The following is a 14,106-nucleotide window of genomic DNA, read 5'->3' as shown; positions in this document are numbered from 1 at the left end:
AGTTTTCTTTTCATTTTCATGAACTTCTTTTAAAATTTCAATTAGGTCTTCATGTTTTACTAACTGTTTTACTAATGTAAGATTCATTCCAATAGGTGTGGGTGACAATTTGTGGTACATAGTGTAATTAGACTTTATCAATTGGTAGGATACAACTGGGGCTAAATACAAAAAGTCAAACTCGATCTTAACAAAATTACAGATACAAAAATTAGAATGATTTTTAACATTTATGGTTATATTATCATTATCTATTTCTACAAAAGCACAAACAGTCCTTAAGCACACACAACCTTGCCCAATATACACAAGCACAGTTTTTTGATTAGCATTTGGATGGATTTCGAAGTGGCAGATGCCTTGCTCTTTATCAAGGCATATGTCCTGGGCATCAATTGTAGTGCTTTCACAGATAAACCCCTGTTGTCCTTTTGTAATACAGGATTCCAAATTCACAGTCTGCTACTTCTCTTCTACTATCTGGGCCCATACCCTATGTTCAGAGGGATAGAGCACTGTTTTTTCATGGTTTAGTCCTAATGCAATAATGGGATGGATAACATGGATGGTGGCATTATGTATTGAGAAAGATTCTCTGAGCTTTTGCCCCCCTTCCACCAGCACAGGCACCTGTCTGTGGCTTCCAGGGCTGAAGGCTGAACTCTTAATTCAAATTCAAATTGTAGCTAACAGCTCTGGCCTGATGGCTTATCAGCTAAACATGCATTTGAAACCAGCACAGAAACCGCTGAATCATCCCATGAAAGACCTTCACCCTGGAGGGGGTTTTGGGGGTCTCCAAAGACCACCAGGACATACAGAGAATGCATGGTGCACATGCTAATGATATTAATGACTTCCAAGAAATGATTTGTATAACCACTCCTATCCTGAAGAATGTAATGAATATTCATGAATTTTAGCCATAATACTGTGCCTTTGGAGGTACTGAGGTGTGTGTGTTTGGTGGAAACAATTTCCCCACACCCGGTGCATCGAATAAAGCAAATACCCACTTCTCTGACTTGGTCTCTGAAGTGTCTCTGGGCTCGATTGGGGCAAATCAAATTGGCACCTCCAGTTGGGACCCTGACTCTGCTCGGCTGCCGGATCCAAAGGTAAGCAGACCTCCCAGTTGCGACCCTGAATTTTCAGGGGGAGCTCAGCTGTCCTTTGGCTCACGGCAGGAGTAGACTAAGGACCATCTGCACCAAATTAAGGTATTTGCTACTTTTAAAATAAATGCCTGCAGGTCCGGGGTGCTAGTCCCTGAGGGTGGGTTGAGACTGGGTCTCCCAAAATTAGTCCCGGGCAAGGGGTTGGACCCTGCTGTCAGGAAAAGGTACTTTTAAGGGGTTGGATCCCCGGGGTTGGACCCTGCTATAGTGAAAGGTACCTTTAAGGGGTTGGACTCCACTGTACTACACCACCATACTGTAATTTTTGTTCTGTCTGTCATTATTTTGTCACTGTGTTACTGTGTCATTATTTTGTTACTGTGTGAGTGTGAATGAATGAGACATGTCTCTGACAGGAAGCGATAGTGGAGCTCTATCTGCGTTTCCCTTCTCTGGCAACAGAAACGGCCAGAGAAAAACAAAGCGACTGGCCAAGAGTGAATGAGTATAAATCATATATAAACCATTGGTTTGGAGTATCTGGAGGGGGGCAGATTGTATTATTGGAGGGGAAAGATTGAACTGAGAACACCCAGACCCCCTACACCATTCTAATGCAGCTCCATGTGATTTTCTTTTGAAATCCCGTGTTTAGTGTGGAAACTGGACTTTTGTGTGCTTGTAACTAAAGGAATAGATTAAGGGGAGAAGTGGCAGAGAGTAGCATGACTTTGTGGCTTGTTCCCCGGATCTGAGGGATTTTGAGAGGAAAAGTCAGAGGAGACATGCAGGAAAGTGTGCGTGGAAGAAAGAAGAGAGGGAGAATAAACAAAAGGAGGCAATGGGATCATCAGAAAGCAAGGAAATAACCTGAAAAAGTCCATTGGGATGTGTGTTAGCACATTGGAAACAACTAGGAGCGTTCTCTGGAGGGACTATGAAAAAGAGCACCCTAATTAAATATTGTAACCAGTGGTGGCCACTGTACAAATTAGATGATGGTGAAAAGTGGCCAGAAAATGGGACTTTAAACTATAACACCCTACTACAACTAATGTTATTTTTAAGGAGGGCAAACAAATGGGATGAGACCTCTTACGCTGATTGCTTTTTCACTTTAAGACATAAACCAGAATGGCAGAAACAATGTGGTATTAATTTAGCACCTCAGGACTCGATGGTCCTTGTATTGGAAAAAGAGGCAAAAGGGGAAAGCCGCATGATAAGGTGCTGTTCATCTTGCAGCATCGGACAGCGGTGTTTAAAGCTCAAAGCTGAGAGAGACCAGGATCCCTTAGAAACTCAGGAGTTGATGAACTGCAATGGTGACACCCTAACATCAGGGGCAACATCCCGCAGGTCCTCAACATCCCTGGAGGATAATGAGGATGAAGGGACAAGTGAAGCTAGCTCAGGAATATCATCCAGAACTAGAAGCAAGGCCCTTGTAAAAGAAAAACTAATAGCACCACTCAGACAAGTGGTAGGGCCAGACGGGGGAATAACAAAAGTTAAAACACCATTCACAGCTTTGGATTTAGATACCTGGAGGGAGGCAGCCAGGCTGTATAGAGAAGACCCTGAAAAGGTAGCAAAGAGGTTTGAATTAATTGTTAGAAATCAAGATATTGATTGGGAGGACATAGATTTAATGCTATCAGAATTAACTGAAACAGAAAAGGCAGCAGTAGTATCTGCAGCAAGAACACATGTGCAGGGACAGATAGCTACTGGAATATTACATGGGAATGTAGATAACATCTTTCCTATTTCAAATCCGCAGTGGGATGCGAACGATACGCAAATGTATCCATTTTTGGTTAGATACGGGAAATTAGTACATTGGGGACTGCTAAATGCCATTCCTAAAACCATCAATTGGTCCTTATTATTCAATATTCACCAGGAAACCACTGAGTCCCCAGGCTCATTTATAGAAAGAGTGAGAAATAATATGAGAAAACACACTACACTGGACTCAGCCTCTGAAGCCGGGCAACAACAGTTAATATCTTTGTTGATGGGTCAGTCAGCACCAGATATACGCAGAAAGTTGCAAAAGATTAAGGGACCAGATAGCCGATACTTAGAGAAACTCTTAGCAGAAGCATGGGAAGTATATAAGAACAGAAAACAGGCTGTCATGGTAGCAGTGGCACAGGCTGAGGAGCCAAACACCCCCAGGGGAGGGAGAAGGCTCCCACCTAGGGGGCAAAGATGGCAACGCTCAGGCCGTGACCAGTGCCTGTGCTGCGGGGGGGCTTGGGCGCTGGAAGCGAGATTGTCCTAACCGTGCTGTGATTATGCAGACGCAATCATCAGCGCCTCCTGAACCAGTGACTGTAGCACAGCTGCATACAGAATGACGGGGACCGGCAGGTCCCTCCCTAGCAGACCCGCTGGTTAAAATTAAGCTAGGGGAACAGGAGGTGGAGTTTTTGGTGGATACTGGAGCCACATTCTCAGTCCTGAATCAAACTTTGAGTCCTATAAGCAGTGATCATATCCAAGTTATTGGGGCCATGGGGAAAACTGAAAATGCCTGCTTTTTGAGACCTTTAAAATTTACGTTAGGCAAGAAAATGGGAATACACCAATTTTTATATCTTCCAAATTCACCAAAACCCCTATTAGGCAGAGATCTACTAACCTGGTTAGAAGCAAAAATAGAATTCACAGAACAAGGAATGAGACTACAGGTCCCTGAGGAAAAATTAATTATGGCTTTAAGCCTAGCAAATATCCCTGAAAAAGAAGAAATACCCATAGATAGTGAAATAACCGATCAAGTGTTCCCCTTAGTATGGGATGTCAAAATTCCAGGAAGATCAAAACAGGCTTCCCCAATGGTTATTGAACTGCTGGAAGGAGTGCAGCCAGTATCAGTAAAACAATATCCACTAAGGCATGAAGCACGGGTAGGAATAGAACCAATAATTGCTAAATTTATTGATCAAGGGTTGTTGAGAGAATGTAGGTCTGCCTACAATACCCCAATTCTACCAGTGCAAAAGCCAAACGGAAGTTACAGATTAGTACAGGACCTGAGGGCAATAAATGCAATAACAAAAACACTACATCCGGTAGTGTCTAACCCTTACACCTTGCTTACAAAATTGCAAAGTGACTGGGTGTGGTTTTCAATTTTAGATAGAAAAGATGCTTTCTTTTGTCTGCCATTAGCTGAAAGCAGTCAGGAAATTTTTGCCTTTGAATGGGAAAACCCCAAAACAGGGAGAAAAAGCCAACTTACATGGACCGTATTGCCACAAGGATTCAAAAATAGCCCCACGATATTTGGAGATCAATTAGCTAAAGAACTGGAAGGCCGGACACCGCCCCTTGGGGAAGGTACACTTCTGCAGTATGTTGACGACCTACTAATAGCAACAAGGACTCGTGAAGACTGCAAGAATTGGACAGGAAGCCTTTTAAATTTTCTGGGACTAAGTGGATATAGGGTCTCTCCTGAGAAGGCTCAGTTGGTCCTCCAGAAAGTTACATATCTGGGATATGAATTGGCGGGAGGAGAGAGAGCCTTGGGAAACAACAGGAAGGAGGCAATCTGTCAAATGCCCCAGCCAACTACAGTCAAAGAACTGAAAACCTTTCTGGGCATGACAGGATGGTGTAGGTTGTGGATCCCTCATTTATGGGTTGATTGTGAAACCCCTGTACCTGCTCCTAAAGGAAACCAAGAGGACCTACCTATGCTGGACACCAGAGACTAATAATGCATTTGTAACTCTGAAACGTGAGCTAATGCAAGCCTCGGCATTGGGTATACCAGATATCACTAAACCTTTTCTGTTGTTCTCACATGAGAGGCAAGGACTGGCGTTGGGACTTTTGGCACAGAAGCTGGGACCCTACAAAAGGCCAGTGGCTTATTTCTCCAAGCAATTGGATGTGATCAGCCGAGGATGGCCCGCCTGCCTGCGTGCAGTGGCAGCTGTGATCCTGAACATAGAAGAAGCCCGCAAGTTCACAATGGGCCAGAAGATAACTGTTTTTGTCTCTCATACAGTGTGAGCAGTGCTCACGCAGAAAGAAAATCACTGGTTAACCCCATCTCGCTTTCTCAAATATCAAGCTGTCCTAGCAGAATCAGAGGATGTGAGTATCCAGGTAACCAACATCTTAAATCCAGCAGCTTACCTCCAGGGCAGAGCTACCGAAGAACCTGTATAACATGACTGCATTGAAACCATGGAGGCAGTTTACTCCAGCCGCCCAGACCTGAAGGACTCTCCGCTGGAAGATGCGGAAAACTGGTTCACTGATGGGAGCAGTTATGTCAGAGATGGTAAGCGCCTTGCTGGGTATGCAGTTAACAACCACAGATGCCGTCATTGAAGCAAAACCGTTACCCGTGGGGACATCTGCTCAAAAGGCTGAGATAATAGCTCTAACTCGAGCCTTGGCACTAGCCGAAGGAAAGCCTGTCAACATTTGGACTGATTCAAGGTATGCTTTTGGGGTGGTACACGCTCACAGGGCTATCTGGAAGGAGAGGGGTTTATTAACCTCGCAGAAGAAAGAAGTCAAGCATGCTACTGAAATCTTACGATTGCTAGAAGCAGTGCTGAAACCTTCAAAAGTGGCTATAATTCATTGTAAAGGGCACTCCCAGGGGAACACCATCCCTGAACTGGGAAATGCTATGGCAGACAAAACAGCAAAGGCAGTGGCTGGTATGGTTTAAATACAAGCCCTAGCTCTAATACCTTCTAGCATCCTTAGGGGTGAGAAACCCCTACCACATGACACTGATGATTTGAATTGGATACAAAAAGAGAAAGGACAAATAGGAGCAGATGGGTGGGCTAGAATAGAGAATCTCCTGGTCATACCCAGAAAATTGTTAAAGTTATTTATCCAAAGTGAACATTCCAAAACACATTGGGGAGTTAAAAACAACCCTAATACCACTGTTAGGCAAAACACTGGAACAATCCTCAAAGGAGCCTTACCAGGGGACGTATGGCAAATTGACTTTTCTGAATTACCTAGAAAAGGGGGATACAAATACCTTTTAGTCCTCACAGACACTTTCTCAGGTTGGCCGGAAGCCTTCCCTTGTAGAACAAATAAAGCTAGAGAAGTTGTTAAAGCCTTAGTACGAGAAATTATTTCACGATTTGGGGTACCCAGGGAAATTAATTCTGATAGGGGATCACACTTTGTAGCTCAGGTGGTGCAGGGAGTAAGTAATCTACTAGGCATACGCTGGCAACTACATACACCATACAGGCCACAGGCAAATGGACAAGTAGAAAAGATGAATCACTTAATAAAGCAACAATTAGCCAAAATTTGTCAAGAAACCAACTTATATTGGTATCAGGCTCTGCCCATGGCTTTGCTAAGAATTAGGGTAAAACCATGGCTCAAGGAAAAACTGAGTCCCTTTGAAATTTTGTATGGAAGGCCCTATGGAACAAATGTGATTCACAATGACAGTGTGGCTCTGGTAGGGCAAAGTTATCTAATAGATTATGTAAAACATTTAGGTCAAAAATTACAATCAATATACACTACCGTTGTTAATTGTAAACCCCCACCACCTGATAAACCCTTTCATAATGTGAATCCTGGGGATTGGGTTTATGTTAAGTCTCTTTCAGGAAATCCACTCCAGGAAAAGTGGGAAGGACCTTATCAAACGTTGCTGGTGACTCATACAGCAATTAAAGTACAGGGAAAATCGACTTGGATCCATTATACCAGGACCAAACTTGCACCAAGACCAGAGTGGGAGACAAGAAGAACAGGACCTCTGCGCCTTTAAATACGAAAGATCAATACAACATGATCTGGACCATGCTAGTGACACTGGTAATTGGGGCAGGTGCATGGGACCAAAATGCATACCTTCGATTAATGGACAGTTATAAATACAAGCTGCTGCAGTTACAAAATACAAACATTGCATCAGATCACATTGGATGACACTTCTTGAGGGTTTAAAGAGATATAGGACAAACTTATAGCATGGTTACCCAACTTAACCTGGCTTAAACAATTGTTTGTGATAGTTATTTGTATTTTTGCATTGTCACTTACTGTTTGTATTAGTAGTTATTGTTGTATAATATTATGTACTTAGAATTGCGATGCTTATGCTCAATGGCAAAAGTACAAACTTAGATATAAAATAGAGAAAGGTATTTACTTTCATGACATACAAGATTTGTAAAGAATTACAAATTACAAAAAGAAAAGGGGGGATTGAGAAAGATATGGTCAAATAGAAAACCCAAATCTATTTGCACTTCAATCATCCTTGTTTCTCTGAGCTTTTGCCCCCCTTCCACCAGCACAGCCCCTGTCCAGAGCTGAAGGCTGAACTCTTAATTCAAATTCAAATTGTAGCTAACAGCTCTGGCCTGATGGCTTATCAGCTAAACATGCATTTGAAACCAGCACAGAAACCGCTGAATCATCCCATGAAAGACCTTCACCCTGGAGGGGGTTTTGGGGGTCTCCAAAGACCACCAGGACATACAGAGAATGCATGGTGCACATGCTAATGATATTAATGACTTCCAAGAAATGATTTGTATAACCACTCCTATCCTGAAGAATGTAATGAATATTCATGAATTTTACCCATAATACTGTGCCTTTGGAGGTACTGAGGTGTGTGTGTTTGGTGGAAACAATTCCCCCACACCCGGTGCATCGAATAAAGCATATACCCATTTCTCTGACTTGGTCTCTGAAGTGTCTCTGGGCTCGATTAGGGCGAATCAGTATAGTGAGCACAAAGGCTGTGGCCATATTAGCAATAGGGTCATAGGTGAAGTTTACTAGGGTCCACCAAGATTGAAACTTCTAGGTTAGTGGCATTGTCCTAAATAACTTTGCGAATTTCAATGGGGAAAGTGCCTTCACTTCCTTCTCTTATAATTAAGGCAGCTGGTGACTGCATGTATACAACTAAGGGCCAGGGATACATTGTCTTGGGCTATACCAAGTGCATTTGTTATTCATTTATGGTCTTGCTCTTCAATTTCTTCTCATTTTGGTAATGCTTTTGAAACTTGCCACTGCTCATTTCCTAATGCTAATAGAGAAGACTGTAGGGGCTGTCTTAATTTTACTAAATCACCAGTTACAGTGGCCAATTTATTCATTAATATTTCTGAGTCAATTCCATTTAGAACCTCCAATCTAGTCCCCAACACTCCAGTTAAATCTTTGTATTCTGCTCCTGGAGGGCACTTGTTTCTGCAGCCAGGTTGTCTAGCCTTTGAAGGATGTTTGTAGGAAAGGAGGACATGTTGGTTGGATTTCAGAAACATTGATTTGCATTAACAGTTCAACATGTTTAAGAGACCACTCTGGGTTAAACAACAACTGTTGTTGACCCGTGTTCCTTATTACATATGGGCCAGTTTCATAAATTTTGGGTTCAAGTTTAGGTGGTGTGGTTTGGATTTGGGCTTGAGTGCTGGCATAGGTTGTAACAGGTCCAGCTATAGCATTTATTTTAAATTTGAACGAGAGCCCATTCGTGTCCTTGTCCCAAAGACAAACCACGTCAACAGTTTGTACTAATGTAAAGGTGTACCAACAGTCTGATTCTTTTGAACTGGTGCAAACTTCTACATGCTTTTCAATAGGGGTAGCTGAGACACTTATTTGGGTTGCTTTTTCATGGGTAGTTTCATTAATTATTTGACAACTTATTTTAATTACTTCTCTTATAGTCCCCTGAAGTTGCCACAATGTTTGTTTTTTCTATTCTTGTCTTGAATACACTTGATTTTCATGCATAACTACAGTTAATAGATTTAAACCTTTTATATTAGAATATTTCCCCATGGATTCTGTAAACTGCTTAAAGGCTTGGGACCAAGGTCACTCAGTATCATCTTGGCTAGAAGTACTCCCTCATCCCTAGATTATAATTATGATCGTGAGAAAAATAATTTTCCTGGTTGTACTTGCGTGACTTTCCATGGGGAATAATGGGCTTTCTTCACTTGGGTATGATGAATCCAGGCGTTCTGTTCCTTGACTTTAATTGCGGTGAAAGTGGTGAGGAGTACCTGAAATGGCCCTTCCCACTGTGGCTCCAGAGTTTTTTCTGCAAGAGACTTAACATATACATAATCCCCAGGTTGAATATCATGTACAGGCCCATCTAAACCTTGGTTTCGGGTTCCGGCCACATGTTTCTCAATCCTTTTGAGTTGCTTGCTTAAAGCTACCATATAGGTGGTCATTATTTTTTCCCTAATTGGGGTAGATATTCGTTTTTGTATTCCGTATGGTCTCCCATAGAGTATTTCAAAGGGGCTTAACTGTTCCTTAGTTCTGGATTTAGTCCGAATTCGTAGCAATGCAAGTGGGAGAGATTGGGGCTAGGGTAAATTGGCTTCTTGCCCTAGCCTCACAATCTGTTGCTTGATTAGATGGTTCATTTTTTCTACTTGGCCACTCGATTGAGGGTGGTATGGGGTGTGGAGTTTCCATTTTATGCCTAATTGGCAGCTGATTTGCTGCACCACCCTTGCAATAAAGTGGGGTCCTCTGTCTGAGGATATTGTGGCTGGAACTCCAAAGCATGGTATTATTTTTTGTAGCAATACTTTAGTTACTTCCCGGGCCTTAGCGGTTCTGGTGGGGAAGGCTTCTGGCCACCCTGAAAGGGTATTTGTTAATACCAACAAATATCGATACCCCCCTTTTCTTGGAAGTTCCGTGAAATCAATTTGCCACTGCTGTCTAGGCCCATGGCCCCTCTCAATTTGACCAAGTTTTAATTTGCGGGTAATTTTGGGTTTAGTCTGGAGGCAAAGGTCACACTGCCTGGTTACTTGTTTGATGGTATCTTGTAATTTCCTGGCAATAATCTTATCAATTAAATATTTATATAGAGCATCTACTCTCCAGTGTGTTTTCTGATGTTCTTCCCTAATTAATGACTACAATGAATGAGAAGGGATTACTATTCTTTCATCTGCTGTAATAGCCCATCCTTCTCGGTTGTATGTTCCTTTCTCACTTTTAATTAACTTTCTATCTTTTTTGTTATATTTTGGCTTACCTTCTAGGGAGACTTGCCCATCTGGGATCAAAGCTCTTCGGTTGTTACCTCACCTTTTGCTGCTTCTTTTGCCTCTCTGTCCACCAGCTCATTTCCTTCCGCCAATTCAGAGCTCACCTTTTGGTGTGCCTTGATGTGCATGATGGCTACCTTCTCAGGTAGCTGGACTGCTTCTAACAGCCACAGTATTTCTTGTGCATGTTTGATGTTTTTCTCTTGTGAGTTCAACAATCTTCTTTCTTTCCAAATGGCTCCATGTGCATGTACAACTCTAAATGCATATCATGAGTCTGTATAGATGTTTATTTTCTTTCTTTCTGCTATTTCCAGAGCACAGATTAGAGCAATTAGCTTTCTGTGCAGAGGTGTTTGTTGGCAAAGGTCCAGATCCTATTACCTCTTTGCAGGTGGTAAGTGCATACCCAGCATGTCGCTTCCCACTGATGACGTAGCTGCTCCCATCAGTGAACCAGGTTTCTGCATCATCTAAAGGGGTATCCTTCAGATCTGGACGACTGGAGTATGTGGCCTTGTGGGGAATTAGCTAATAGAAAAAGAACATACAGACTTAAATAAGCTGTTTCTTAACACTTAACAAGCCGCTTCTTAACAATAGCCATATTCAGCCAACTATTAATTAGAGACCTGCGTCCAATCAGCGATCTAGGTCACCATGACTTTCCTGCAACATAGAAGTCGTGGGAGCCGTCGAGAATGCGTTAATTGGTAACAAATATGCAGAAATCAAGCGTTATAGATAAACATAGATACATGTTAAGGCAAGTAGCCAAACTTAGGGCGTGGAAGTATATAACCAATAGTATTGTATGATTACAGAATATGCATGATTTAGTTAACTACACGATAAAACTGTATACTGTAGATCAATAAACGGAAGCTTGTAGTAAATCCATATTGGATTGTCAAGCCTCCGTGTCTCGGCATGGCCTCAATGGATTTCAGACAATCGTGGTGTACCAGTTCTCCTTCATTTCCACAGAGAAAAGAAGCTGGGTTGACAATGTTAGTTACCACTATTTCTACATCATCTTGTTCCACCATGATTGCTTGGTATTTCAGGAACCTCTGTGGGGAAAGCCAGCGGCCACCTTTCATTTCCAGCACTGTGGACACTGTGTGGGACACTAGCACAGTCATTTTCTGGCCCAGGGTGAATTTCCGTGCCTTATAATTGTTCATCATGACTGCCGCAACAGCCCTGAGGCACCCTGGCCATCCTTTGGCTGCTGCATCTAGCTGCTTAGACAAATAAGCAACTGCCCGTCGATACAGACCCAGGTCCTGTGCTAAGATTTCCCAATTTCCATGGGAAAACAGAAAGAATGGTTTACTCACGTCTGGAAGTCCTAGAGCTGGAGCTGACATGAGGGCATTCTTCAGCTGGTCGAAGGCCTGTGTGGCCTCTTTTGTCCACTGAAGATCTCTCTGTTCTGTGTTTATGAGAGCATATAGGGGCTTCACAAGTAAACCATAACTAGAAACCCAAAGTCGACACCATCCTGTCATTCCCAAGAATGTTCTGAGTTCTTTCACAGTTTGAGGTTTTTGGATCTGGCAGATGGCCTCTTTGCGGTCTTGTCCTAAAGTTCTCTGTCCTGCACTGATTTCATAGCCGAAATAGACTACCTTTTTTTTCATTACTTGGGCCTTTTTCTTGGAAACTCGATATCCCTGTAGTCCTAGAAAGTTTAGCAGACTTACTGTCCAGGCAAGACAGGCCTCTTCAGTCTTGGTAGCTATTAAGAGGTCATCCACATACTGCAAAAGTTTTCCTTCTGATGGCGGGGCTTCTCAGGATTCTATGTCCTTAGCAAATTGGCCTCCAAATATGGTAGGACTAATTTTGAATCCCTGAAACAACACTGTCCTGGTGAGCTGAGTTTTACGTCCACTATTAGGGCTTTCCCATTCAAAGGCGAATATTCTCTGGCTGGCTTCATGGAGAGGGAGGCAAAAGAAGGCATCTTTCAAATCTAGAACAGTAAACCAGGTTAACTCCAGTGTTAATTCAGTTAATAAGGTATATGGATTTGCCACCACAGGGTAGAGGTCCTCTGCTCTCTTATTTACAGCCCTTAAGTCCTGCACTACCCAGTATGACCCATCAGGTTTGCGAACAGGTAGTATAGGGGTGTTAAAATCAGACTGGCATTCTTTCAATAGTCCTAGCTGCAAAACGTTTTCTATTACTGGGCTAATTCCTTCTGTGTCTTCTTTCTTTAAAGGATATTGTTTAACTCTAACTGGCTGTTTTCCCTCCTTGAGTTTGATTTGTATGGGAGGTGCATTCTTAGCCCTCCCAGGAACACCAGTGGCCCAAACCCCAGGAAATACTTGATTTGTTATTTCTTCACTAATTTCTTCTTCGGTCTCAGTGGTTGTCAATATTAAGCTTAATATTTCTATATATTGGTGATCATTCATTTCCAGAGTAATTTCTCCATTTTTAAACATAATGGTTGCTTGCAATTGTTCCAATAAGTCTCTACCTAAGAGTGCTTTTGGAGAGTTGGGCATGTATAAAAACTTATGAATTCCCCGTTGTTTCCCAAGTTTATGCTTCAGGGGCTTACAGAAATATGCTTTTTCAGGTTGGCCTGTGGCGCCTTTTACCATGACATAATCTTCCCCTATCGGCATCAAAGCTTTATTCAAGACTGAATAAGTTGCCCCCATATCTACAAGAAACTCTACTTCTTTCTCTTTTTCCCCTAGCTTCACTATAACCAGGGGATCTGCTAGGGTGGAATCCCCCTGTCCTCTTACGTCTTTCTTAACATATGCAATTTCTCTCTCCTCAGAGTTATCCCGTTTCTTATTGGGATGTGTATTTTTCTTCTCTGGGCACTTATCTTTCTAATGTCCGAATTTCTTGCAGTTTGCACGCTGGTCCTTGTGCAGTCTGGTTTTTCCTTGCCTCTGCTTCCCTTTCTGATTACTCCTTTCTCTACTCTCTTCCACTTATGTCACTAACTTTTTGACTCTCTCTTTATATTTTGCCTCTTGGTTACTGTACACTCTCCACGCCTCATCCAATAATACCTCTAAATTCCTGCTCTCAGTTGAACGCAGTTTCTGGAGTTTACGTCTAATGTCCCCCTGTGATTGGCCCAAAAAGAGAGATGTTAATAGTTGTATCTCCACCTCTTACCCAGGGTCCAGTGTTGTGTTTTTGCGCATAGCATCTTTTAATCGTTCTAGAAAGTCAGTTGGAGACTTGGAGGGGCCTTGCTTGACTGCATACAGTGCTGACCAGTTAATGGTTTTAGGAATTGCCTTTTCCATGGCTTTCACTATCCACTTCTGATAAGCCTGTAGTTTAGCCATTTCGGCTGTTCTGTTTGGATCCCATTTTGGGTCCTGGAGTGGCAAATACTCTTTGTGATCTTCTTGTCATGTTTTGTAATAATCTTTGGCCAAATCCAGTGCCTTTTTCAAAATTAATTGGTTTTCGGTTTCTGTTACAGCTTCCAATAACAATTGAATATCATTCCAGTCGGGATTATGTTGTTTAATTATAAAACGTAAATGTTTACTTACGATTGTTGGATCTGCTCTGTAATCTTTTGCAATCCTTTTCCAGGCTTCTATGTCAATGGTAGAAAAAGGCCGCCAGCAAACCCAACAAACCCAAACCCCCCCCTTGACCCCCCAAGGGGGCTTGGCGTAGTGGCATCTGGTGGACCCCTGGCTCTTGGATCCGGGGGGCCTCTGATGTCCTATACTGAGTTCCCCTTCTAGTTCTAGGTGGAGATACAATCTGCTGCCCTCCTCCCCCCTCAGAACCATTCTCTTCCGGTGGAGCTGTAGGAACCGTTTTTCCCCGGTCCCTCTGCACCGGAAGTTGTGGATACAAGGGGCCTGCAACTGGCACTAGGTCAGCTGGCAAAGCCGGGGGACAAGATGTGG

This window comes from Lichenostomus cassidix, unplaced genomic scaffold, assembly GCF_008360975.1.
Source record: "Lichenostomus cassidix isolate B80296 unplaced genomic scaffold, HeHo_3.0 HiC_scaffold_904, whole genome shotgun sequence".
Taxonomy (NCBI): Eukaryota; Metazoa; Chordata; class Aves; order Passeriformes; family Meliphagidae; genus Lichenostomus; species Lichenostomus cassidix.
The sequence above is the reverse complement of the archived record's forward strand: the minus strand, read 5'-3'. Positions refer to the sequence as shown.